The sequence below is a fragment of the Olea europaea genome, chromosome 3, assembly GCF_002742605.1.
Source record: "Olea europaea var. sylvestris chromosome 3, O_europaea_v1, whole genome shotgun sequence".
In the NCBI taxonomy this organism is placed as follows: domain Eukaryota; kingdom Viridiplantae; phylum Streptophyta; class Magnoliopsida; order Lamiales; family Oleaceae; genus Olea; species Olea europaea.
In genome coordinates this window covers 3,804,652-3,811,513 of record NC_036239.1, presented here as the reverse complement: position 1 = coordinate 3,811,513, position 6,862 = coordinate 3,804,652, and positions in this window count along the sequence as shown.

Sequence of the window (6,862 nt, the reverse complement as noted above, 5' to 3'; positions counted from 1 at the left end):
AAATTTCTTCCACTGGTTTTAAGATAAATGCATTGATCAATAGTATTTTCAACAAAACCAAGAGATGTCACAACCTCATCAAACTTCAAATACCACTATTGAGATGCTTGTTTGAGACCATATAAAGATTTGTTTAACTTACACACTAAGTTTTCTTTTCCTTTTACAACAAAACCTTCAGGTTGTTTCCATTTCAGAAAGATCTCCATTCAAAAATACTGTCTTAACATCCATTTGATGAAACTCCAAATTGTAGTGTGCTACAAGAGCCATGATAATTCGAAAAGAATCTTTCGACGAAACAGGGGAGAAGGTTTCAACATAATCAATGCCTTCTCGTTGAGTGAAACCTTTTGCAACCAATCTTGCTTTCTTTCGTTCAACATTTCCTTTTGAATCTAATTTACTTTTGAAAATCCACTTGTTATCTACAGCCTTAACATCTGGAAGAAGTTCAACAAGATCCCAAACTTTATTCCTTTCCATGGAATTCATTTCATTTTCCATGGCAGCTATCCAATTATCTGCATCACGACTTGTCAATACTTGGTTATAAGTTACAGGATCAACAATATGCCCAATATTAAAATCGCTCTCCAATAAATATGCAATATAATCACTGGGCAATGTAGATCTTCTTTCCCTTTGTGGTCTCCTAGCTTATGGCTCAGGAATCAATTCAATCGTTGTTTGAGGAATTAGAGATTCCTCCTGGTTCCTCGGTTCTTCATTAACAACTTCAATTGGTTGAAAACCAACTCTTTCCTGTATGACAGGAACTGGAACTACAACTTGATTAGGTTCAACAAGAATTTCTCTCAACGTGGAACTCCCACTATCACCAAAATCGTTCTCCAGAAACTTAGCAGTAATGGACTCCACAATTCTAGTGCCGCGATTTGGACAGTAAAACTTATATCCCTTTGATCTATCCGGATACCCAATAAAGTAGCTAGGAGTTGATTTAGGGTATAATTTCTTTTCAAATGGATTATAAATCCTAACCTCAGCTGGACATCCCCAAACTTTAAAGTGAGCCATACTTGGCTTACGTCCTGTCCATAATTCAAAAGGTGTCTTTGTAACAGCTTTACTGGGAACTCTGTTCAAAATATACATAGCTGTTTTCAAGGCTTCACCCCACAAATATTCAGGCAAATTTGTGCTACTCATCATACTTCTAACCATATCTTTTAGAGTTCGATTACGTCTTGCAGAAACACCATTCTGCTCAGGTGTCCCTGGCATGGTGTATTGGGGCACTATTCCACACTCTTGTAAAATTTTTGCAAAATCACCCATATTTTGACCAGACTCGTCATATTTCCCATAGTACTCACCACCTCGGTCTGATCTTACAACTTTGATACTTTTCTCACATCGTTTATCTATTTCCAGTTTGAAAACTTTGAATTTTTCATATAATCAAGTAAACATATCCATATCGTGAGAAATCATCAATGAAAGTTATGAAATATTTATTCCCACATATAGTGGAAAGCAAAGGTCCACTGATATCAGTGTGAATTAAGTCCAAAATTCCATTACTCCTAGTCGAACCCTTCCTCGTAGACTTAGTTAACTTTCCTCTTATACAATCTATACTGGTGTCAAAATCGGAGAAGTCTACGGAAGGAAGTATCTCATCTTTTACTAATCTTTCCATTCTATCCTTAGAAATATGACACAATCGCTTATGCCACAACATAGAGGATGATTCACAAATTAAAGCCCTTTTCTTTGATACATTTGTAACACACGAGACATCACCAAAAGAAGCCAAAGATAATTTATATAAACCATCACATAAAATGCCATTCCCAATCAAACGAGAATCATTAAATAACTTAACCATTCCATTACCAAAATTAAATGTAAAACCACAAGCATTAAGTTTTGGTATAGAAATTAAATTCCGTCTCATCTGCGGTACATAAACTGTATTTTCCAAAACAAGATAAAAATCAGACTCTAAAGTTAACTTCACTACTCCTATGAATTCAACCTTCACTTAAAATCCATTTGCAACGCTCAAGCTTACTTTATTCTCACTTGGCCTCCGTTTGCTTATGAACCCCTACAAGGAATTCACAATATGAATACTAGCTCCCAAGTCTAACCACCAAGAATTTAAAGGTACATCTACTAAAGAAGACTCAAAACAAATTAAGGCCAAGGGAATACCTGGAGAACTCTTCTTCTTTTTCAACCAAGTCTTGAATTTAAAACAATCTTGCTGCCAGTGACCCTTCTTTTTACAGAACTTGTATTGATCATTTTTCTTTATAACTCTTTTGGGACCACTAAATTTTTTATTCTGTTGACTTCAGTGAGACTTATTACCCTTATGAAACTTAGGTTTACGATTATGAGAAGGCCCCTTATTTTGTGATGACTGAAAAGCTAATTGCACAGTTTCATGGCGGATCCTATACTCTTCTTGGGCACACACTGCTATGAGGTCATTCAAATTCCACTTATCCCGCTGAGCATTGTAAGCAACCTTAAGCTAATTAAACTTGCTAGGAAGGCTATTCAAAACATGATAGACCAAGAAAGACTCCGCAATGGGAATGTCAAGAGCCTTTAGCTTAGATGATATATTTATCATTTTCATTACATGCTCCCTAACACCACTTGTACCGTCATATATCATGCTCATAAATTTATCCATCAAATCCCCAGTTTCGACTTTATCAGACTCAATAAATTTTTCTCCTATGGCATCCATAAAACTTTTGGTATTTTCATTATCAGGGATGACACCTAGAATGGAATCAGATATCAATCGCTTAATGATTTTCAAATAGAGTTTGTTAGCCCTTTCCCACTTTTCATGCTCGGTTATATATTCAACGGTACTCTTATCTGTGGATTTTTCAAACTTTTTCTCTATTGCAAAATCCAAACCCAAAAGACCAAGTGCTATTTCTACGTCTCGTTTCCATCTTACATAGTTATTCACAGTCAATGTTTCAATAGCAAACAATTGATTCGAAAGAGATGAGGCATTATAAACTGTGGAAACATAAAATATCACACTCTTAATATCATCCAAACTTAATGCATGCAATCAAATGAATGATGAAATATCCAACTAATTAATATGGGTTATTAATTAGATAATCTGTAATTTAAATCGAAATATATGAATTTTATTACGATAAGAGCCTAGGTGCATCATCATAAAGTCACCTTTGGGTTGACAATACAACATGCTCTAAGGTACTCTTAAAACACATCATGCAGCCAGTTAACAAAATTATACTGGTTTTCGAAACACCAACACCTTTGGACAGAAGGAAATTTTTAAACCAAAATGAGCTCGTTAACGTTCTCATACCATTTTCCAAAAATATTACATATAATAACACATTTGGGCAAGATATTATATGCAATAAATCAAAAGTTGTTGGGTAAAAATATGTGTATTTTTATTGTAGAGAAAATCCAATAAATAATAATGAGTGTGCCACTTTGGTAGCTACCACCCATTTTTATTTCAAAATATTTCTCTTAGTGGGAAAACAAGAATCGTCGCAAGGCCTATAGAAAAATTCAATCACAAAATAATAATCATGGAACAATTATAATCATTAATCGATAAATGGCAAAATTCACATGTGATTGAGAACTAAAATTGGAAACAAAATTTTAATATATAAAATGCGAAATTTAAACGAACAAATAATAACAACAATAATTATACATTTAACGAAAATATAAAAGTTGTCAATTATTATTATTATTATTTTAAACGGGTCAATTTTAAATAAAATTTTAATTTGGATCAAAATTGAAATTTTAGGGTCAAAACTTTAAAGATCCAATTTGAAAACCTTAAATTTCAATTCAAAACAATTTTTTTTTTGAAATTTGCAATCTGACCCCCCAGGTTTAAAATTAAAACCAGGTCCTCCAGTTTCTTAAATTACAAGCAGGCTCTTCTCTTTTTATTTACAAACTTAACCCCCAAATCTGTAATTGCAAACAGGGGCTTGAAAATCAGCTATTTACAACAGGAGCCCCTGTCTTCCTTATTCAGTCCGTTTCACAGAAAACGCCTAGAAATTTATTTTTTTGATAAAACACTAATGGCAATTCAATACATTGTCGAGGCTTTGTATCTTATTCTACAAGGACAGCCAACATTTCCCTTCCGAGAAATCATTACAATATAAAAATCACTCTGGGGAAAATTTAATATACTAGCATGGGAATTGGGAGAAAGCTGGAATTGAAAGATATTGAAGCAGTAGTAGCTGTAGGTTTTTGGCGCTAGTTATAGTCTACTTCTATTATTCATCACGTGATGGACGACCAGAAATTACGAGGTAATATGATGAACATGAACTTTGTCGCATAATTACAATACATTATCAGAATACAGCCATGAAAGATGCTTCTAGGCTTTAGCTCAAGGTGGAAGCCAAGAAGATCACCGCCTGTTAGGTAGTTTGATACTTCAAAGCCAAACTAAACATGTTTTTTCAGCTTTTTTTTTTTTTTTTTTTTTTTTTTTTTTTTAATGAAGGATTCTAATTTTAGCATGATGGCTCTGATACCAATTGTTAATATTTAATTTCAATCATGCTAACAATCAAAAATCACAAAATAATAAATTGATAAATCGAATTCATACCTGCGGAAGCCATTGTTGATATGAATAATAATTATAATAGCGGTCAAGATCTTTCCCTCCGTACTCCTCACAAAGTAATAGCTATCAATGGGGCAAGCCAATAAAACATATAGAGAGGAGAGGGGATCTAGCCTTTATATATAGAAAATAATTTGAGCCGTCTCATTACGACTAGAATTCTAATTAGGGTTTATTTCCGGCCCACATACTTTAAATTACCACATCAAATTAATTACAACTCGTAAGGTGTAAAATGTCCAATTGATCACTTAATAAATTTGGCTCAAACACAAATATCATTATGAGCCATACATCTAACCCGTAAAATTTTGCAATCGAATGTGAAGCCCACATATGAAATTATAAATTATTCCAACATAAAAATTTAAGACCAGATTTTGATTAGGAAATGCCTAATTAAGTTTTTTCTATTTTTAGGATTTATTTGTAGTTGGGGCAAATACAACTTCAAGCACAGTGGAACGGGCATTGCCAGAGTTATTGCGCAACCCAAATAAGATATTATAAGCTAGAAACAAATGGTCAAATTCAAGGATCAGACATTTCAATGCTCTCATACTTGCAGGCTGTGGTGAAAATCTTTTAGGCTACACTCTGCTGCCCCATTTTTACCTCATAAAGCTGATGGTGATGGAGAGATCAATGGCAACGTAATCCCTAAAAATGCGTAAAATTCTTGTTAACATTTGGGCTGGCTGTAGATATGCAAACACTTGGTGATCAAGTCCGGTTTCCTTTATGCCTTAAAGATTTTTAGATTGCAAAACAGATCCCAAAGGTCAAGATTTCGAGCTCTTTCCTTTTTAATGCGCAGAGGAGATTATGCCTAGGATTGCCTTAAGTTAATCTATTGATTTAGATGATTTAATTAAAATCCTTTGAAAGTTAAAAATGGAAGACTCACAACACACTCCAACCCCCTATAATTTATGTTTCTTGTGTCATCTCCTTCCGCTTTCTCATACCATCTTCAAATTGAAAATCCAAATTTTAAATAAATGGTTGAAATTTTCCGTCAAAATTATTTGTCAAGAACCTTGCCAGGAGGAATGGATCCTTATATATTAATGAATTACTTTTTATTTTCTAAGTTGAAGAGTACTTTCATATTGCATGATAAATCAAAGGAAACAATTATGGATTAGATATTTAGAAAGAAGACGTGAAATTAAAATGTGAAATAGTGACGATGAGTGTGAATATTGGCTTTGTTGATGAGTGTGGCGATTTATATGTTATTTCTACATATAAATATCAGTATTTCAATGACTATAAATGTTGAATGGTAAAAAAAAGATTTTATCGATAATAATGGAGTTGCCTGTGTAATTTCCACTAACATAATAATGTAAAAAATCTTTTACAGTTAAGTTCGCTGTCAATTTCAGACTTTAGGAACACCTAAATAACCTAATTAGTCACATTTTATGAGACAATTTTTTAATCACATATTTCATTAATTTTTATCAAAATCTACTAAAATTTTGAATTTTATAACAAAGGATAAATGTTTCCAAATTTATATAGTTAACTCAGTAATCCGACTAAATTCAATCATTCACTCGGATTAAGCATCAATTGGGTACTTTTCAAATTCTAATTAAATAACTTATAATTGATAATCAAATCAAATAAACCCACGTCAAGTCACTAAAATCTGAAATCAACGTTCTAAGTACGTTAAAAAAATAGAAAGAATTATTATGCTACATATAAATTATCTTTTACATTATTGTTTACATTGTACAACATGAAAACACACAATTAGATCGTCTAAAAAAATAATTTTTTCGCCCACAATTATTTGAAAACAAAGAGGATGTCAAAATAACTTAAGGAAATGAATGTACTTTTAGCACTATTGTAGAAATAAAAAAATAATTCTATTTGTACAATGTTTTGTATAATCCAGTTGACAAGGGGGCCAAGTGACGGCCCCTATTGGAGGGGCGGCAATTTTTTTCTACAATCTAGCACAACTCAAAAATAAAAGTGGCAGTCATGATTAAACGGCCGCCCCTCCAATAGGAGGCTGCTACTTGGCCCCTCCCTTGCCTACTAGATTGTACAAAATATTGTACATCTAACACAACTCAGAAATAAAAAGGACAGTCATGATTAACAATACATTAAGCACCTGTTTGAGCTCCATTAATTTTCATTACATTAGATTTTATTTTTCTCTCTCCTATTTTCAAC